Source organism: Protopterus annectens, chromosome 5.part0 (assembly GCF_019279795.1).
Source record: "Protopterus annectens isolate FY-2018-M chromosome 5.part0, PAN1.0, whole genome shotgun sequence".
NCBI classification, from domain to species: domain Eukaryota; kingdom Metazoa; phylum Chordata; order Ceratodontiformes; family Protopteridae; genus Protopterus; species Protopterus annectens.
Window position 1 is genome coordinate 933,435,937 of NC_056735.1, and position 23,396 is coordinate 933,459,332.

Genomic DNA, 23,396 nt, shown 5'->3' on the forward strand with positions numbered 1-23,396 from the left:
AAAAAAACAATATCTTCCCTTTAAAGACACCTAAACCCTTTTCGTTATTGCCCTTAGTGGGACAGGTATCATTTAAAGAAAATATTAAATATCTAGGTTTTGAGTTCTCTACTGTTAATAAAGACTTTTATAATAATAATATTAAGGCAATCTGGAAATAAATAATTTCTGATTTTGGGAGATGGAAAAATTTACGACTGCCAATATTAGCAAAAGTTTCAATTATCAAAATGAACATATTACCACGATTACTGTATATTTTTAGGCCAGCCAATTTATTACTTTCGAAGTCGTTTTTTTAAATGGATTCATAAAGAATTGGCTAAATTAATTTGGGAACCAAAGAAAACCAGAATATCTTATGATAAATTAATTACCCCCAAAAAATAGAGGAGGACTGGAATTACCTAATTTTGAAATGTATTATTTAATTGTAAATTCTAATAGAATTTTAAGAATTGCCAATTATGATATAAATAATACTAAGTGGACACCAACTTGGGTAGTTCTGAATTATAAATATATTCTAAAGTTAAATATCAATCCTAAAGCAATACTTTTTTTAGGTAAGGATATGTTGAAATTCTATGGGATTATTGAACACATCAAAATGAACATACTCTCTTTACATAATTTATTTCATTCATTAGATTTGGTTCAACATATGATGGTTTTTCAACCCTTTCATAAGAATCCTAATTTAAAATAATAATAATCAACTAATTGATCTCAACAAGTTTCCATTGATAGTTAATCTAACTTTGATTGATATATATAAACATCTTGACAGTTCAGCCAACCAAATAAGACAAGAACTTAACTTACCTAAAAATTATCTGGTTATTCTGAGACAAATTAGAGAACTCACTATAAGCTATTTTAAAAGTTTTAAACCGGAAGAAGGGGCTATTAATAGATGCTCTTTGTTGTGGCAAGCTCTCCAACAGGATCTTAAATATATCACAACAGCAAATCAATTAATTAAAGAATTTCAATTTCATGATAAAATTTTGTTATCAAACTACTGGGAAGAGAAAATCTTACTGACAGGTAGAAGTAATATGTTAAAAGCAATTGACTTGACCATCAAATCTACTTTTCTTCAAAAATTAATATATACCCAGTTGATGATTTGGAACAATGCATATTATACACGTCTTACTCAGCATAAATTTAATCCCAAAAATTCACCAACTTGTCCATACTGTAAGAATCAACCAGCTGATCTTCTTCATATGTTCTGGAGTTGTAAATGTATTTTCAAACTTTGGAATTCCCTTAAGATTCGACTTCAAAAGGTGGGTTACCAGAGTACAACGTTATCATGGAAATTTATGATTCTGCATATTCCCCTGAGAGAGATCCCTAAATCACAAATTATTATATATATTAATATTTTTCTATTAATGAAGCTTTATATAGCTTCAAATTGGTTAGACCCATCTAAAACTTCATGGCAGAACTTTAGAGTTCTAGCGACAAAACATATATTGGCTCATAAATTACTATTGAACCCACAAAATAAAAATGTTAATAATCCAAAAATTTGGGAACAGATTTTTAATATTATACTAGCATAGTATTTTCAACTTGGAAATATTAATAATTATTTATGTGTGTGGAGAGAATTTAGTAATCAACTGTCTATTACTTGCATTTATTCTTATGCTTTTTTATATTTAACTGTATTACATGGAAGCATTCTTGTAAATATTGTATATAGAGTGTGGTTATTAGTGATATTAGTTAATGCTTGATTTGTGAATATATGTTATTTTTGTTCTTACTTGTGTTTGAAAATAATATAACAATAAAGATTTATTATGGAAAAAAAAGAATTGTCCATTTGTTCAACTGTGTTCCAGTGATGTGGGGAAGCAGTGTGTAGCACATTGCTGTTTAATGATATTATCCAATCCATATAAATTATACCTATAATATTGTTGCAATATTTTAAAACAACATTATTATCCTACAAAATGTGCAAGTTAAATGGAAGTGTCGGTTGCAAAATTACGTGCCTTAATGTTGTGTATAAGAAGAGAATGTTTGTTTATTTTTTGGTCAAGTAGTTTTTATGATACGACACAGGTATGAAACCTTTGCTATTATTCATAGCTGCTTTGCCAAACATTTATATCGCTGAAAGTCTTCAAATAACCCACTGTGTTTTATTGTCATTATTTGCATGCCCTCAACATGTCAGTATTGCCCTCCTAATTTTCATAACCTTTTGCAAACATTCTTTAATAAATCAACAAACAGAAAACTTCCAGCTCTTAATACTTTTGATAGCTTGTTCAATACCCCCAGATTTTACTTTTCATTATTCTCCTGGTTCAGTCTAACCTAAATCCCCTTCCCCTGACATGTGTATTACATATAGCCTCTTTAGGCCCAAGCAGTGGAAGAGGTATTCATCAAAAAAGATGTTAAAAGGCATAATCAAGTCAGCATCTAGTAGTTCAGACTATTTTAATTTAGTATGTTGTACGCATAACTGACACACCTTCGGAGTATTCATTTTTCAGCTTCTTTTCACAATGTTAACATGTGACTTTTAGCTCAGCTGCTATATGGAAGAAGAGACAAGCTAGAATACATTGACTCTGAAGCCATGGATGACAGCTACATTGCATAGCTATTTGGTCTGTTTTAAATCTAATAACATTAATAAAAGTCATATGCCATAAAAACGCATTGCTAATAAACTGGCTTTCTAAATGTTGCCATCTCGGTATTTACTGCTTCGCATTATTATAATCAGATATTCCAACAGGTGAATACAGCTCTCAGGTGCTAATTTCATATTCTCATTGTTCAGTAGTTTATACATAAATAGATCATTCAGCTTGGATCCAGTACCTTTCCTTTTTTAAGATATTATTATCTATGAAATGTTTATTCAATGCTACATTATTATAATATGACTTGGCAGAGTTTTTGAAATATATTTTCTTTCTCAGGAATGCACAAACTGATTGGAAGCTGTTGCAGTACAACTGGCACTCTTTGCAGCTTCTTATTTTGCAAAGAATAAATATTATCATTAATTTTGCACTGAAAAACATCAAGGGATAATTGAAAGGAAGTAAGTATATTTAAAAATTCTCTAAAATGCCTACATAAATAATTGTTACAATGACTGAATGTGGCATATACGTGCCATGCATCTTCAGATTACTTCTTAAGATGCTTTAGATAAGGCATTTAACTCTAAAGCCCATTAAGTTGTATTTTATAAATTAAACAGTTTAAAGTTTAAGTTGGCATTTTAACATTGATTTGTGCCAGTAGTTCAATGTTCTGTGGAGTTGGATATATTTTCTAGAATTCCTTAATAAGACAACTGTCAGAGCACATTTAAAAACTTTTAGATGTAGACTATCTGGCAAACTAAATGCATGCTTCTTAACTTATTTCATAGCTAATGATTATAAAGGAGCTAGACAGCTGTCAACTAGTAATTAAATTAGAAGCCTGGGATGCCAGAAAATCTTTATTCATAACATTGAAAAAAGGCATTGTGCCAAGACTGATTAACTTTTAGCTTTTATATATTTTCTGGAGTTGAGACTTTATGAGAAGCATTCTGTATTTGTTTGCCCTTACCTCTTATTAGCATATGATACTGCAGAATGCAGGCACTGAAAGAGTGTATGTAGATTTCAGATGAAGTGGTATGTGCCACTAACAACTTGTGTAAAACATATGTGAAAGATGCAGGAAGAAATGCCAAAGCACACAAAAGCATAGCATAGGCAACTAACACAGCAATCCCATTGTACCAGGACAAAACCATAGGCAAAAAAACGCATGCTCAAGCCCAAGCCCACAGATTGCATTAAGAAGATATACAGTGTGTGACGACCCCACTGGACCTGTAATCAAGGTGCCTCAATCCTCACCACTGGCACCAGTGGAGGCATACACTGGGAGGGTGACAAGTATACACACAGTATTTCCAGCTGCAGCTCTCTGCATAAAGTGCCATTTCCCTTAAGAGCACACAGAGACCACCAACAGTCCGGGGCTGTTTTTTCCCTCTTTCACCAGATCCACAATAAGACTCCCCACTGGCACAGCTATAGAGTTGAGATCTCAGTTGAGTCACAAAGCCAAGACCTCCAGCACCCTCTCTATCCAACCAGTGCTTCATGTCCCTGCCCAAGTAGCTGACACACACTCTCTTTGAGGTTTTATTTATACACATCCACACCTGTTAAAGGCTGGCATAGGTTTACTAGCTATGCCCCCCTTCTGCCCAGACTGTAAGGTAGATTCCCCTGCCACCAGTCACTCCTTATCAGCTACTTTAAGGCCCTTAACAAAGGGTGTCCAATCTTATTGTGTAATGTTACTGTAAATACAAATGGTAGTTTGACCAAGAGCAAGGCTATTAGGAGTGGCCTACACAGTGTCACCAAATAAGTATGCAAGTACTCTTAGAACTTAAATATCTCTAGACAGATCAGCCACAATGAAGGGTTTAAATATATTTAATAATAAATAATAAAAGAACAAAAAATACTCAGTATATAATCACACTAACATCAGAGTTCAAAATCACAGGAAATATTTAAAACAACATTGCAGTCTCAAATAAAGAAAGAAAAACATCTAAATTAAGCTTTGCTATATTCCTGACTGTATCTAAGAAAATTACTATACCCTAATAGCTTACTTCAGAACAAGGCAAATGTGTGGTGAATGGGTCTCTCTCTAAGAGAGTTCTCAAATTAATATCTCAAATATTACTGCTGGGATAGCTTGCAGAAAGACCTCATTTCATGTCATCTGACTCTATTCCAGGTGACCCCCCCCCCTGCTGGAAGCTAGAAGTATTTAGCAACTACCTGTGAAATATATAGTCAAGGGCTTTTCCTCAGATCTTTGGCAAATTGTGAAAGTCATAAAACAATAAAGCACTTACAAGACAATACAGAAAGTTTCCTAGTTTTAGAAATTGTGTCTCTTGCTGCACTGAAACTGAAAGATAACATCTTTTTATGGCCTGGCTATAAAGTAATTTAATTTCGGCTATTTTTCTGAAGTTAACCTTCTGTATTCCAGTTTCCACTGTTAAAATATATCCATCTAAACAGTTACAATAGTGCAGGTACATTTCTGTTTTATTCTAGTAGGGCATGCTGTGCATTTAAGCACTTTGCAAAAACTTTTCAACACACACTTCTGTACCAGCAGCTCGATATACACCTGGCATACAGTTCTAATACATTTGTAGCACAACTATCTTATATGAATCATGTTGATACTCACAAATGACATATAACTATTTACAAAATTCAAGATAACTGGGCTTGCAGTATCTTCTTTAATGACACAGTGTACAAATTTATAAAAGCAATAATGTGTACCCAGTCATTATCCCAAGGAAAAGCTTCAGATGTGCTGTAGCTGAGCATGAGTGATTATTACAGCAATGTCACAATAGGAGGTCCCAAAGTTGCTTCTTCATCAAAATGGATGAAGAAAACTGTCCATAAGGCAGTTATTTTTTATTTTATTTATTTTTACTTGGTTTTGTTCACTGGGTTTGTCTGACTGGGTTAAGACAAAAAATTAACGGATAGGCTCGGGAGTAACACCTCCAATATATTACAAATATTTTTAAACATTCAGTAATAAACAAGAGCAGATATTAAGTAATACAATTAACAATTAAATATTTGCTAATTATATTACATTTATATGAAAATAAAGGCAACTGTTACAGTATAACAGTTCCATTATCCTATGGTGTATTCAGTTGTTATAGTTCACAGCAAATTTGGCTATTTTATTATAACATTGCTCAAGTTTGAACATTTGTGAGACTTGAAGGTGAATGAAGAGCTATGCCTCCTATGTGCTAATTTAGTTAAATGAAGATACATACAAAGTGTAGTAACTACCATGTGCTGCTACTACTCCTACCTACTAAGTTAGTTAAATAAGGAAACATATAAAGTGTAGTTATTGCCGTGTGTTACTACTACTCCTCCTATCTGTTAAGATAGTTAAATAAGGAATATATTAAGTGCAGTTACTACCATGTGCTATTACTCCTATCTGCTACGTGAGTTAAATAAGGAAACATACAAAGCGTACTTACTACAATGTGCTACTACTACTCCTATCTGCTAAGTGAGTTAAATATGTAAAAATACAGAGTGTAGTTAGTACCATGTGCTACGACTCCTTTCTGCTAATTTAGTTAAATAATTTAACATACAAAGTGTAGTTACTACTATGTGCTACTATTACTCCTATCTACTAAGTTAGTTAAATAAGGAAACATATAGAGTGTAGTTACTACCATGTGCTGCTACTACTACTCCTATCTGCTAAGTTACTACCATGTGTTACTGCTACTCCTATGTGCTAAGCTAGTTAAATATGGAAACATACAAAGTGTAATTATTACTATGTGCTACTACTACTTCTATGTGCTAAGTTAGTTAAATAAGGAAATATAGAAAGTGTAGTTACTACCATACTATACGATGCCATGCAATGGCAATCTCCAGTGGCACAGTACATCTATGTCAATTCATTAGGATACTCACCCATAAAAGCACACCTGTATATACAGTATTGTTCTACTAGCCTGCTGAAAATGTCATACCAGTCTGCTACCTACTACAGTGTAAACAACCAGAGGTTGTTTTATCTGCTGGTGAAACATTCCATCCTGTATATTACAAACTGGAGTAAGACTGGATTAAAAAGTAAAATGAAACAGAGCTGACAGCAAGTCTTAGAGTACTATAGCCATGATTAAGTACTAGGCATGAGCAAAAGTCCAGCATGCATATGCAAAGACATGACATAAATTATTGTACCACAGTGCTTATCATTACTCTTTTTAATACCAAAAAATCTTTAAGTACCTTCCAGGTTCTGGATGATGCCTGGTATTTTTCATTGTGTGCAACTAATTGTAATGTTGTAATAAAATGTGTGCCCTGCATGGTGGTAGGAGGACCAACTCAACCAGTTACTCTATATTGCACTATACCACCTTCTGTGATAAAGGTTTGTACACAGATCTGTTTAGTTTTGTGACAAACTGAAATGCTGCCAGCCCAGCTAGTTGGAATTTTGCAAATAATTATATGTCACTTGCAAATATTAATATGATTTATATAGAAATGTGACACTGCAAGCCTAGCTATCTGGAATTTTGTAAATAATCATGTCATTTGTAAATATTAATATGATTTATATGCTTATCTTACAAATGTAAAATAACTATATGTTAAGTGTATTTTAATCTGCTGGTGCAGAAGTGTGTGTTGAACTGTATGTTATGTACTGAGCTTCAAGAATGTAACCACAGTGTACCCTACTGGAAAAGAACAGAAATGTATAAAAGCTATATTAATTGTAGAAGTTGGAACATACAGAGTTAACTTGCAAAACTTCAAGAAAATAAGCTAAAAGTGTTTTACGATGTGCTATAAAAGTTAGTTTCAAGGCAGTTAGGATACAGGATGTCTACAGCTAGAGTTTTTTTTTTTCTATTATCTTGAAAAATAAATAATTACTAGGTTTGGAATGTAAGGTGTTTTTATTGCTCAGTGACTTCCTAGTATCTGCACATCTAAGAAATAAGTATTATTCACAGAGAAATGTTAAATTATGTTGGTATCTGTTAGCCTGGAAGCTGAGGGCAGGTGACAAATAGTGATCTCATCAAGCTGACCCACCAGTAATGTTTTGATATTAATTTGGGAACTCTCTCAGAGACTGTGCATTTTGTATCTTGTCCTGGATCTAGAAGCATCCATTCTGCACTTCCCATCTGCATTTGCCTTGCTCTGTAAGTAAGACTTAGATCATAGTATCTTTCTTAGAGATAGATAGGGATATAGTAGGGATTAGTTTAGATGTTTTCTGCATTTATTTGAGACTGTCCTGTAATGTTGTTTTAAAATATTTCCTGTGATACTGAACTCTGTGTCGCTGTGATGAGTTATTGAGTATTGTCTTGTTCTTTTATTACTTATTATTAAATATATTTAAACCTTTTAATTGTGGCTGGTTTGTTTAGAGATATTTAACCTCTTAGAGTACTTGCATATGGATTTGGTGACATGGTATAGGCCACTCCTAAATAGCCTTGAAAGTCTTGGTCACACTTACTATTTGGATAATACTAACATTACATAGTAAGATTAGGCACCCTTTGGTAAGGGTCTTAATAGTAGCTGATAAGTAAGGGTGTCTGGTGGCAGCTGGTGCTACCTTATAGTCTGGGCAGAAGGGGGCATAGCTAGTAAACTTGTGCCAGCCTTTCTGAGGTGTGTGTGTGTGTGTGTGTGTGTGTGTGTGTGTGTGTGTGTGTGTGTTTGTATATCAATCAAATCTCAAAATGTGTGTGTGTGTGTGTGTGTGTGTGTGTGTGTGTGTGTGTGTGTGTGTGTGTGTGTGTGTGTGTGTGTGTCAACTACTTGGGCAGGGACATGAAGCACTGTTTGGACAGAGAGGGTGCTGGAGGTCTTAGCTTGGCCACTTGACTGAGATCTTAACCCTATAGCTGTGCCAGTGGGGAGTATTATTGGGGATCTGGAGAAAGAGGGAGAAAGTAGCCCAAGACTAACTGTGATCTCTGTGTGCTCTTAAGGGAAATTGTACTTTGCTGTGTGTGTACTTGTCATCCTCCCAATGTGTAGGTCCCTCACTGATGCTAGTGGTGAGGATTGAGGCTCCTTGATTAATGGGCATCACAAGTTTCATAACATTTCCTGCAGAATGCATGTTACTGCTAGATCGTATTTATTGGTGGCATTAAATTATTTTTTTCATAGGTTCCTAGGAGGTTACTAGGCTAATAGCCCTAGGCCATTTACAACCCTAGCCATGTTATATCCATGTTCCCTAACTGACCTTGGTTAAATGGGTGTTATTCACAGAGTGAGTCTATCATTAGCACCAGCTGACCCTGTCTATAAGGGACATAAGTGCCACCCCTGGGGTGAATTTGTGGTCTCCCATCCAATTATCTAGGTTGCACTTTAATAAGGTCATTGAGGAGCTCTGCTTCACATGAATTGGGAGTTTATTCCAGAGGAGAGGCAATCACTGAGAGATATATCTGTCTCTTCAGTATGTTCTGTTAATGTCACAGGCTAGGTTGAGATCCCTGGAGTGAGTGACTCTTGTCCCATTTGATTTTTGGATGCACAGCATTTCCATTAGGGCAGATCAGAGACTGTTCTGTTGGCCAGGCACAAGTTGCCTCTCAGCAGCTTGTAGAATACAGAGTACAGTGACAGGACTTTCAGTTTTTCCATGAAGGTCCTGTTTTGGATGCTCTGTATTTTCTTGGTGAGAGACCTCTGTGGTGTCTCCAGCTGCTGCAGATGTCTAGTGATATACATGCAAAAGGGAGCATTATTCTCTATTAGTGGTCTGATGAGAGTCGAGTACAGAGAGGTTCTAACATTCTTAGTCTTGGATATGATGGCCTTACTTATGAGGTGCACAATGTAGAAGGCTTTCCTTACTACTGTGGACACATAGTGATCAAAGATTAGATTGCTATCAACCTGTGTTCCCAAATCTCGCACCACTGTATTTGAGCTTTGGAGGTTGCTGTCAATATCGTAACTTGTAGGGACTTCTTCTTTGACAATGGGGATAATAATGCACTTTTTTGCATCTGGTTTTAGTCCGTGGCTTTGGCACAAATCATTTGTCTGTGTTAGCCCCTTTTGTAATATGTTAACATTGTTTGGGAACTCAATGATTGTGCCCAGTTTGCAATCATCAGCAAACTTGGTAAGATACGGGCCATATACTATTGCCTAGACTTCTGAAAAATAAATTCCAAACAGTAGAGGACCCAGCACAGATCCTTGTGGTACACCACTGGTAACTGGTCTACTGGTAGAGGTGGTATCCCCACTTTGACAGTATAAGTTCTGTCCATGAGCCAGCTGGCTACCCATCTAGTGATGTATGGGTTAATCCCTATTTTTTTTAATTTCTCCAAGTTTTTTGGGTTTCTAATACCATGATGAGAATGGATCCAATTCCTACGTCAAAGTATGATTAAAGTTTATGAAATTAGTATTGTTTCAATCTTTGATGTCATCCAGAAGTGCTCTTCACAGCACCTGCAATGTGCCTAGTAATGACTCCTACAATTCGTACAGTGTTACATGTATTGGTAACATATCTAAATATGATTGTAGATTCTTTTTATAAGCTAATCCCTAGCTAGGAGAGTTTGTCAATGATACCTGAGTAGGGGATTGTGCCAAAAGTCTTAGCTAAGTCAAGATAGGCAGTATGTACTGTTTTGCCTTTTCCATGGTTTTGGTAATATTATTGAAGAAGTCCACCAGGTTCAATAGGCATGATATACCCTTAACAAAGGCAAACTGGGCTGGGTCAACAGTCTAAAGGTTGCCTATGCCCTTGTTGATAAGGTCCATGATGATTCTTTCTATGGCCTTGCTGATAAAGCTGGTTAGGCTTATGGGTCCATAGTTCCCCAGGGTCGGTTGATGGATCCCCTTTGTGCAAGGAGATTACTGCTGCTCTTCTCCACTCTGCTGGAACAAAGCCAGTGTTCAGGCTGAGGTTAAAAAGATTGCCAAGTGGTTCTACTAGGTCTAGTTTTAGATTGTTTAGTAAGCAGCCTGGGAAGTTATCTGGTCCAAAACAGGATGTGTTTTTGGCCTCTGAGAGCATGGATATGACCTTTTGTTTGGAGATACTAGGTAGAGGACTAGTGTCAGGTATGCTTTGGGGTAAGGTTAGTGGGGACAGAGGGGTACAATTTCCTCAGGTTCATTATGGGATGTACTGTCCACTATAAGTTTGGCACATAGTCGGACGATCCCTTTTAGAATTTGGGTGTAGCTGAAGAACGTCTTATGATTATACTTAGCTAGGGATGCTAATTTAGCTTCATAACTAGCTTGAGAGGACTTTACAAGATATCCGATTTGCTTCTTAAAGCTGTGGTGAGTATTCTTCTTCTGCTGAGTAAGTTTCCTCTTGTTCTTAGACATCAGTTTCTTCCTTTTGTTACATAACCTATTTATACTTGAGGTCCACCAGGGTGGCCTGATTTTTGGGAGGACCTGGTTTTGATCCGGTAAGGTACAACCAAGTCTACAGTTGTTTAGGTGGTTATACAGGGCATTTGTGTATTCCTCTGCATAGGTGTCATTGTTGGCTGTGTTAGCAGAGGGCTTGAAACTTTTTATACCATCACCTAGTAGACTGTAGTTTGCTGTGTATAAGTGTTTCATTTTTTTGCTCCTGTGGGGGTGTCAGGTCTGATCATTACTTTGAACAAGACATATTTATGGTCTGACCTTACCAGGGAGGGCAACACACAAGGGGTAGTACAGTGACTCCCCCCCCCCATGTTGGTGAGAACTAAGTCTAGGACATTTGAGCTCCTTTTGGGAGTGCAGACTAGCTGTTCTAGAGCTTTTGTATTGACAAAGTCTAGGAACTCAGGGCAAGCATGTATCTGCTCATGTATGCCACCCAATCAATGGAGTGATAGTTGAAATCTCCCATGACCATTGTATTTGGCTGTATAGTAAGTGACTCTACTAAGTACAGGTAAGCAGTATGCTTCTCCTGGTTCATGATGGCGGTCCTGTTTCTAGGAATGATGTGGTAGGGTGTTTTACATATAGTTAGTTCAGCCTTGAGTAGCTCAAGAGAGTCATACTGTTTAACCAGTCTTGAGGTGTATTTGGCTTTAATGAAAATGGATGCACTTCCATCTTTGGTTCTTTCACACTCATTTTGGGGTCTGAACATGTGAAATGCATTATTGTCTCTGGGACCTTGAACCATGTCTCAGTGACTGCACATACCTCAACATCTTCCAAGGTGAGGAGTGTTTACATGGGAGTGCAGTTTCCTGTTTAGGCTCCTAGCATTAAGCAGCTTAACCTTGCATTTGTCTCAAGTGGATTTCTTTATGTCAGAAATTGCGTTGTTTTGACATTGCCTAAAAAGGCAGTATGGGGAGGCAAGCACCTTTGTCAGTATCCAAAAGGCTAGAGGAGACAGCTGAAGACCATCTCTGGTAAAGCAGCATGGTCTGTCAACTATGTCTTCCCAGGCTGACAGATACTGGATCCCCCTGGATTGACACCAGAAGCTAAGTTAATTGTTGAAGTCAATCATTTTTTTGTCTATATTGTGGCATCATCCTTGGTGAAGGTAGAATGCTGCTTAGGGCTAGGGACATACCTGACTGTGACACATAATCTGAGAGTTCAGTCATGTCTCTCTTTATATAGACCAAAGAGGTATGTCTCAAGCCATTCATCCCAACATGTAGTATGACAGAGTCTTAACAGTAATTGTTGAGTGATCTGAGTGTATGTGTGACTTGATGGATCCTGGCACCTGACAGGCAGCTGACCATGACCTTCTCCTTGTCCAGCTTGGTGGGGGGGACATCTATGTGTCTCACTATGGCATCACCTATGACCAGAACATTTAGTTTTGAGGTGTTTAGCCTTACGGGCTTATTAGGTGAGACACTGGTATATTTGTTGCTATGTATACTGCAGACATAAAACTCATTTCAGCATTCTCTCGACATCAAATATGCAAAAAAAACACTATGAGCACAGAGCATCTTCTTGATATCTGAAACTAAATGATGAGGAACTGTTTGCACATAAAGAAGACAGAGGTGGCAGTGCTAAAACTTGCTGACATTTGGGTGGGGGGATACAATAAGGCTGACTCTTGACAAAGGCCAAGTGACTAATGAAGGCATCTTCTGCATTATATATAGTCTTACCAGCTTTCTTTGCAAAACACATTCTTTTTTTTTTTTTAATATTTTTATTCATTTCCAAAAACAAGAAAACATGAATGCAGGTTATTTATGACAATGAAGTATTTACACATTATTTAAAAAGGTAGGCTAAAACCTCTAAACAGATATCAAACATTAAAACCAAAATAAAGTATTTACAAGGGTGTCTATTGTTGACATATAATTGACTTTCTATACAATTGTTTCCTGATTATAATCTGCTGCAGTCATTATTCTTCAGTATTTCAGTTACTTTTTGCCATGCTACGTATAATGATGTAGTTCTTTCAGTTCTTCCTTTAATAGTGTTAATTTCCAATTGCGATACTGCTGACACCATATTCATGAATTGCTTAAAAGTTGGAGAAGCTTTGGATTTCCAGTTTGATGTAATGTTCTTCCTTGCAATAGCTAGGAGAGTCCTTAAGATTACATATTTTGTTCTTGGCACACAGTTGGGTACAGGTGCATTAAACAAAATAATAGATTTGGAAATCTGGAATTTATCATTGAATACCATTTGCAGAAAATAATTTATTTTATCCCAATATGGTTTAATCAAATGGCATTCATAGAACATATGTTGCCAGTCTGCTTTTATTGATAAATCACATCTCCAGCAGCCAATATTTTTCTTAAACATAAGTTCCATTTTATGAGGGGTTACATAAGATCTGTGTATGAATTGCCATGTAAAAGTCTCCAATGTAATGAAAGTGATGTCTGCTTTGGAGAGAGAAGAATTAGTTTTTATCTCTGTCATTTGGCACATGTCCATTAACTGATCTATAATAATTCCATATTTTGTCATTATTATGCATTTTTATTTTTTGTTTGTTTTATAAATAGATGATAAGTATCCCTTTCCAGTAATGGGTTGATTCGTTAGTAATATTATATGTTCTATAAGGTTAGGAACATTTTGTCTTATTGATGGTTGCATTGTTTCTTGTTTGCTTAATATATACTGTCTTAATTCTTGTACATGTAACCATGAACTATCTTCCATATTTAATTTCTGTTTAATCTGGTCTATTGTCAGAGGTTTTCCAGAGTTTAGCAATTGATGCCAATATATTAATCCCTTTTCTTTAAGCATGTTGACTACTTCCATATTAAATGTTATTATATTACCTTGTGTGTACGCTACTGGATATAAAAGAAATGACCATGCTTTAATATCAGGATTGCTATTAATAAGATTTTGGAAAATTTTTAATGTATAAGTAATGTATTTGGAACTTATATTTTTATTCTTATGTATCATCATATATTCCTTCATCAGCCATAGAAAATTGTTTGGTATGAAATCTGTATACTTATTTGCTACTACAAATCCTGATTTTAACCAGATTCTCTCATGAACTAGCTTCCATTTTGATGTATATTTTGTATTTAGCCATAATGATATTGTTTTAATAATGGATGAATGCAAATATATTTCTATGTCTGGTAAACCTATGCCACCTATATCCCAATCATCTAGATGATACTTCATAGCTATCCTTGGTTTTTGGATACCATAGGAATCTTACCATTAAATCATTTAATTGTTTTAGGTGTGATTTAGCTGGTGGCAAAGAACAAGCTTGTATGACATAAAGAATGTTTGGAAATATGATCATTTTAATTATATAAAGCCTTTCTTCCATTGAAAAGAAGAATTTATTCCATCTTTGTATTAGATTTTTAATATTATTTAAGGTCTCTTTATAATTTGTTTCAATTGTAGTATCTAGGTTGTTAGTTATTATAATTCCCAAGTATTTAATTATATTATCGGTAGAGATATATTTATGGTATTTTTTTATTTAGATCTTTTTGTTAGTATTTATAAGCAATACATTTGTTTTGTTCTCATTAAATTTAAGACTTGAAAAGTTTTGAAAGTTTTGAATTGAGTCCCATAATGCTTTTAAACTGCTATTATTATTTTTAAGGTAATTAAAATATCATCAGCAAAAAGTTGAATTTTAAGCTCTAGGCTGTTGTCTAGTTGTATTCCTTCAATATTTTATCCATACGTATATTATTTGCTAAGGGTTCAATGACTAGCGCAAACAATAACAGAGAAAGAGGGCAGCCTTGTTTTGTGCCCTTAGTTATTTTAATAGATTTAGACAGACAAGATCCCAGTTTTATATAAGCCAATGATTTTTCATATAATGATTTTATTAACAAAGTGAAGTTGTTTGAGAAGCCATATTCTTCTAAAACTAACCTCAGATAATCCCAGTTCACTGAATCAAATGTGCTATTTATGTCTAAGCTAATAACATTCATTTTGTTTTTTGTGACATTGATATAATCAATTAAGGAAAGAATTCTTTTAATGTTGTCATAAGTGTTCCTATCTTTTATAAAACCTGTTTGATCCTCCTCTATCAAAAGTGGTAGTAATTGTTTTATTCGAGCAGCATGTATTGCCATAAAAATTTTATAATCTATATTAAGAAGTGAAATGGGTCTGTATGATGAACATTCACTGGGATCTTTATTTTGTTTCAGAATTGGTGATATTAATGTGTACTTCCAAGAAGGAGGAATGTCTTTACCATTTTTAACTGATGTAAAGACATTCAATAACAACAGCAAAGCCTCATTTGATAGTAATTTAAACATTTCTGGGGTGATATTATCTATACCTAGAGCTTTGTTTAATTTTAGCTTATTTACTTCAGCTTTAAGTTCTGTCATTGTTATTTGTTTATCTATTAGTTGTACCTGCTCCTCTAATAACCTAACTTTAACATTGTTTTTGAGAAAAGCTTTCAATGCTGAATGTGTTTCTGTTTTCTCATTTTGATTATTAAGTTTATGTAAAAATAGTCTAAAAGCTTCTAGTATTCCTTCTAAATCAGATACTTTCTTTTTGGTTTCTATATTATGTATTTCCTTGATTTGATTTGTTTTAATAATCTTTTTAATCCTATTTGCTATTCTTCGTTGGTTTTTAGGGTTCATTGAATAGTAACATAGTTTAATTTTTTCTAAGTTGATCATTGTTTTGTGGTGTAGCGTCTCTGAGTATTTTTATTAGTATCTTCTAGTTCTTTTATTAAGTTGGTGTTTCCATTTTGAATATCAAGCTTTAAATTATCTACTTTTGACTGTAATTCCATTAATTCCTTATTCCACTGTTTTTGTTTATTTTTATACCATCCCACCGCTCTTCCATATAGGTATGCTTTCAATGCATCCCATATATATATTTCAGATACATCTTTTGTAAGATTGATATCTAGGAATGTTTGTGTCTCTTTAATATAAAATTCCTTAAAATCTTTGAGATTTGTTATGTAAGATGGTATTCTTGTTACTGATATCCTTCTCTTGAAACATAAGTCTATCTCAAACGTTATGGTGTTATGGTCCGAAAATGGACATGAAATTGTCTTGACTTTATTTAATTTAGAGGTTAAATCCTTTGTTATGTACACTCTATCTATTCTAGAGTATGTATTATGTCTATGGGAAAAATGTGTAAAGAATAGTGAATCTGGGATAGCATACTCATTTATGTCAACTATATTAAAAGTTTCAACAAACTCAGATAACAACTTTGTTAAAGGTGATCTCTTACGTGTAGTTTTAGTATTTGTGTCAGTTTCTTTTATAATGCAATTGAAATCTCCAGCTATGATTAAATTGCCTTTGGTATATTGTACAATGTCTTCTAAGTGTTGTTTGGCCACTCTAACACCTAGTCCTGATATCCAATAAATATTCACTAATGTATATATCATTTCATTGATAGATATTGTCACTAGACAAAACATTCCTGAGTTGTCATGGAACGTGTTTCTTAAGGCCTTGTAAATAGTGTAAATAGGTGCCTTGTATTTTTCATAGATGTACACTTTCTTCAACATGTTAAAGGACAGACCACTTTAATAACCACTTTCAACAAGTTATGTGCTGTTGGACAAATCTCATAAAATGGCATTTTTCTTTCATGTCAAGTGTCAGGAACTTTATTTGCCACCTTGTTCCTCTTACTCACTGGGCTGAGCCTAAAAATGGCCCATTGAGATCCGAGCTCTACCCAAGTCAGCAGATATATAAATAACAAAAAAAGTTTGCTAACTGCATAATTGTTTAGTTGTCTAGTCATAATTTCTATTACAGTTTCAATCAGTGCAACAGTAGTAATCCAGTGTTCAAAATAGTTGTTCTGCAAAATGAGTCAGTTATTGAATCTCATTCTGATACTCAAATTCTTCAGCAAGGGCTGGACCAAGGTACAAATAAACACACAGGCCCCAACAGATATAAGGTGTCAAAGAAACAAGTCAATAAGAAAAAAGCGCCATGCATATTAATGATGAGCAGTTCACATAAGCAAGGATTCACAGCTCACACCAGTGTTGCTGGCCACGAAACCTGTAATATGAATGCTCATCATAACTCCCAACCTTTTAGTGCAAAAAATCTGGACAAAGACTAAAATAATTGGGGAACAAAGGCCCAAAAATAGGAAGAGATTTACAACATTATTCTTTTAAATATAGAAAGTAGCTAGAATAATAGGATTTGTGTTAGCATGCATTTTCTGATGAAATGTATGTCATTATATATTGACTTCAGTCTTCAATGATTTTCCAGAAAACCACAAAATTTACAAGGAAAAGCCCAAAATATGATGCAAACATCTGGACATTCTGCAAAATTCTGGACAGTTTGGAGGTATAATATGGATAGCATTTTCTTGTAAGTTTGCTGGCTGTGAAAGTGGATTGTAGGACAGCACAGCAATTGTTTTACCCTTACTTGAGTTTTCTTCACTAAAATTTGTTTGGGACACTGCTATAGATTGTTTTTCCTCATTTCAGCTATTTCTCCATTTTATTTATTTTATTTTATTTTATTTTTTTTAGGCCATTGTTTGTGCAATGTGCCGCTTAGCACAAACGTGTTTGGCTGTGCTCACCTGGTTTGAGTGAAGCGTAGCAGTGCACAAACTGGAGGAATGGACCATCCAGGTTGCAGACAGGACCCAGACAGCCGCAAACATAAACTGGATGCATTCAATTAATACTATTGGTCATCACTCAAACACAGTAAGCGACTTTGTGTTGTGATTAACAGTGAGAACTTTACAATGAATGCTAAAGGAATATCATGTCAGAAATCCTGTGACAGCAGGTGTTAATTGCAACTGTGGAGTGCAGATGGTCTGGATTTCTAGTACAGGGTGGGCAAATTTTGTTTTGCTATTATGAAATTGCAGGTTATAGCAATGAACTGCAACATACACAACTGTTTTCTTAACTTTCTTGTGACAACAGCTGTAAGTGTAGGTTACACAACTGTTTTGTCAACTTTCTTGTGGCAACAGTTGTAAGTGTAGGACAACCGCAGACATGGTCCATTTGACTGGCACATTTACACAACTGCCTGTATACCAAATAACCTTGAAACTGTATTGCTTGAAACTGTTGCACATTGTTTACCATTGCACAAACATGTTGCCTGGCAGTGCACACCCTTGACTACTGTGTTTGAGCAATGTTAAGTGCTGCACAATATTTTCAAATGTTGTAAAATCAAAATGTGTACACTCTCAGTAAGTGAGATACATGCAATTGGTAGTAAAATATCAGGACACAAAATGCAAGTGGCGGGAAATGTTCATTCTCCATAGAGCTTGAGCTATGGTAGACATGTCTGGTGTTGCTGGTGAGGGAGTGCACTTCTGAGTACAGAGATGCGGTGTTCAGAAGTCCAAAGTCTTTACTGGACTCCTAGTTAAGGAACATGGGCCCCAGTTGCTAGAGCAGGACTATTCAGACTCAGAACACAAATCTGAAGCCTGGAATAGTATTGCCAGGGCTTTGACCAGTACTACAAGTATCCTCTGCACTGGTGAACAATGCAGGCATCGCTTTGATGATCTATGGAGGAGGAAGCAAGATACCCTTGACCATTGGATCAGGGAATTTAGAAAGGCTGACACCCCACAAATGTGTATATATCAATTTCAGAGAGTAATTGTAAGAGTTAAAAGCTGAATATAGCCAAGACTGGTATTCATAATGGTATTCTGTTCTGTTTTTTCCACAGCTGCCATGGACTGAGCCTCAAATGTGAGTTATTATGCCACATGTTTGTTAAGGATGCAAGAAGTATGTGGTATGTATGCATCAGAACAGTACTGTATTAAATAGTAATTTAATAATATTAATAATAATAATTTTAATAATAATTTTGTAGCATTAAAAGTTAAGGACGGCTTAGCTGGTATTTAATACAGCTGTATCAAACTGAGCGTGCATGTCTCAACTATAAAAGAATTTATGCATGTCTTAGTCTGTAGCACAAAGCAACAGTTCCATATTCTCAAATAACAGTGAGCATGCATCTCTAAACTGTAAAAAGAAGGTATGCATGCAGTAGTCTGTAAGCAAAATAACAGTACAGTGTTAGAGAGTAGTCAGTGGTTGTGGGGTTCAAAAACAACACTTCCCAAATATACAGTACTGTTAGGTTTTCATCATTATTGCAATGTAACTTCATACCCCTATACTAGTGGCACAAATGGCTTTCTGTAAACTGTAATCAGTATAATTGGAACACACATATTTGCAATATATGCACACATCAAGGTTTGGTGGCTGCAATCTGTACTATAGTGTGCCTCTCTTATGAACTGGGTAGTCTTAAAAGTAATGAAGACATTTGTTAGGAGTTTGTAATGTTAAAAGTAAAGGCAACAGAGTTAAATAACTGTATCAGTGCTTTGTGTGTCATATATGAAGTTACTAATATTCTCCCATTTTTTTCTCTCACCCCAACCCTTATCTGATCTTTTTTTTTCTTTTGTTATGTTTCCCTCACAGCACAGCAGGGTAGGCCATCTTGCTGCACCCATTCCAATGGCTACAGTACCACTGCCCAGCACATCTAGTGCATAACCTGGCAGCAGCACCACTGTTGCCCCTGCACTTCCTGGCCCCTCAGTTAGTTCTGCCCTGGATTGTAGTCCTGTAGCTCCCTCTGGGAGCAGTGGCAGAGATGGTGACTTTATCAATGAAAAGAACTGCCAGGCATGGTGCATAGGATTGTGTGATGCACTGTGGGTGCACACTTACATTGCCTGCTGTACATCCTGGTTCAGAATACCTGCAGGAGACACAGACATCAGGCACTCCAGCCAGTGGCTCAGTGAGGTGACAGTGATGGCAGTCCACTGGGTGAGGACTAGATTCTTACTGTCAACCAGCTTGAAGTGCATCTGACCTTGATTTCCCCACCGTCTCCCCTACCATAGTGTTCACCAACCTTTTGTGTCCTTCACTGTCCCTGTCTCTTATATTGTTTGTCTTGTCTGTCTGCAATTGCTTCCTCACCTACCCAGCTTACCTCACTCAGACATTCCTACATCCCTTCCCCAACATTCTTCTCTCTCTAAAACAAAAAAAAAAATGGGCACCTGTCCCACAAAAAAAAAAAAAAAAAAGACACACTTGATTTGGTCCATTTGGCTATACATGATTGTGTTGTGGTCACCCCTCTCTCTGTAAGTGATAGTCAAAGTTCATCTAATATTTTGCATATATGATCATATTTTACTGTTGAAGAAATGGATAGCTATGGTTCTTTCCTACATCCTTCTTGCACATTCCTGCCTTCCTCTCACTTTGTTTTTTCCCCTGCTTGCTCAGCATTTCACCACTTTTCTGTCTTCCCTATTTCTTTTCTTGAAAGCATAATTGCAATCCTTGATGTGTGCATATATTTCACATATGTGTGTTCTAATTATACTGATTGCAGTTTACAGAAGGTCATTGGTGCCACTGCTTTAGAGCTCTGATGTTACATTGCAATATCGATGAAACCTTAACAGTATTGTATAATTTGGGAAGTGTAGTTTATGAACCCACAAACTCTGACTACTCTCTAATACTGAACTGTTGTTTTGGCCTACAGACTAATGCATGCATACTTTCCTATTACAGTTGAGAGATAAATGCTCAGTTTGATATAACTGTATAATAAACCAATAAAGGTATCTTTACTTTTAATGCTAAAATAACAGTACTGTTCGGATGCATACATACTACCTGTTTTTCACATCTATGCCAGTCTTGCTGTATTGGTTCACACATTCAGTTCTTGGTCTGTGATGATGGCAGAAAAAAACAGAACAGAATACCATTATGAATACCAATCCTGACTATATCAGTCTTTTAACTCTTACAAGTAGTCTCTGTAAGTGATATGTACACATCTGTGGGGGTGGCCCCAGTCCTACATTCCTCGATCCAACATATGCGGTATCCCTCTTTCTCATCTGGAGGTCTCTGTAGTGATTCTTACATTGTTCAACAGTGTGGGAGATACCAGTAGCACTGGTTAAAGACCAGACAAGAATATTCCATGCCTCTGACCTGTAATCCAAGCCACAGTAGTCCCTCTGCAAAAGCCTTGGTCCACGCTCATTCACTAGGACTCCAACAAACACTTTGGACTCCTGGACACCCCATCTTTAAAAATGGAATCTTAAAACCTTTCCATAGATGCCTGCCATGCTTACCACAGATCAAGACCAATGAAGAATGATGTTTTCTCACCAATTTCAAGTATTGCATTTACTGACACTTAACAAGTTTCGGTTTTGCAATATTTGAAAGTGTTGTGCATCGCTTTCCATTATGCAAACACAGTGCTCGAAGGTGCACCCTCCCAGGCAACATGTTTGTGTGATGGCCAACAGTCTTAATTGAATACATCCAATTCATCTGTGGCTGTCTGGGTCCTGTCTGCTACCTAGTTGTCCATTTGACCAGTTTGGGCACTACCACTCTACAAGCAAACTAGATGAACATAGCCAAACATGTTTGCACTAAGTGGTGCATCGCTCAAACAGTGGCCCCAAAATAAAAATAAATAAATAAAATAAAAAAATGGAGAAATAATTGAAATGAGGAAAACAAATCTATGACATACACAGTGTAATGTAGTACACATGAGATATGTTTACATAGGTTTGTATCTCAACTCTCACTCTAATGCACCTTCACAAAAGAGGATGGGTGCCTTATCCATCTTTGTCACACAAACAGCTTTTCTGCAAAGAAATGAAGTAATTCCTCACACAACCAAGTACAACTTAATGTGCACTGATATCAAAGCATAAACTATTTGTACATTTATTATATTTAATATATTTGGATGTAAAGCACTTAGTGATCACACAACTTGTTATGATTGTTGCTTGCAAATATACAGATCTGTATTACCTTTCTGTGTCTCTTGGTCATTCATCAGTTATCTGACCAGTACTCAGAGAAATGCAGTGTGTAAGCTAGTCTATATCATTTACAATAAAATGTATGAGGATATTAATTGGGAATACTATGATATGCAATTGCCATCAAATGAAGGGCAGGTTGGATAGCACAAACAAGCATAGACTGATCTTATTGGGGGAAGGGGAGCAAAGGTGAGTTCTTGTTATGGCACATGCAAGGGTATACTGTTCTTTCAAAGGGGAGACCCAGGCTGAGCTTCTGTTATGGCACAAATAAGAATATGTTGCTCTTGTTACTCTCATTGTTTTACATCCTGCTTGTTTGATCTTGTGAGGGTTGTGAAGTTGGAAACTGCAATGTGTTTCATTACTTTCAAACTTTTCTCTGTTATGATTTCCCATCACAAATGTATGGTGCTAAACAGAGGGCATGCAGTGATCACCAGTACTTCGGAGAGGTATGAATGTGTGAATCTTTGATGACTGTGGCCTACTACTTGCTAATGGACACATACAAGTCAAATAACTCTCTGCAGTCGCATGTTACATTAATTTCTGTACAAATATCCTACCTTTTACTTGCTTACTGTACCACATGATGAAATACAAGGACATGTCACAATATTATTATGCAATACAGTACATGTTCCAGACTTACCTTGTAATGCAACAGTTGCCACAGTGTTAGTTCAGGCTCTGGCTCTGAGTTGAGGCTGACAGAGGTTGCAGAGTTCCTGTATTGTCTCCCTGTCCACCCTGTAGCACTGTACAACGTCCATGTTGTGTATGTTGTGATAAGTTAAATTTGACCTGAAAACTCTTTTCCATTTTGGCCTAGGCCTATTGGCAGCAGCAGCATTGCCTGCAGCCAGTAGCACATACAAATGGAGTTAAGCAGCAGCTCCTAACATTCTGTCTGTGTAGACTTTCTGTGTCTGTACTCTATGACTTTTGAAATCCACAGGAAAAAACAGAATGTAACCTACATAGTTGCTTTATAACTTGTTGAATAGCTCCACCATATTGGTTGATAAGCATTCAGTTCAGCTGCTTATGCTGTAATTAGCATCTCTTAAACACAGGCTAAGACAGATGCAATCAATTAATAATCTACTCCATTAGAAAAAGACAAATGTGTAACTAGCCAAACTAATAGTAAGGACACTTGCTACTTCACAAAAGTGAATTTCTTCCAAAGATATCTTTACAGAGGGGCATTGAAGTCCAGGAGGTATGTTTCTATTTTGTAAGCTACATAATGCATATGCTGGAATATATTAATGAATAATGTGAAGCAAAGGATTTTACACATTTTCTGTATGCATTAGT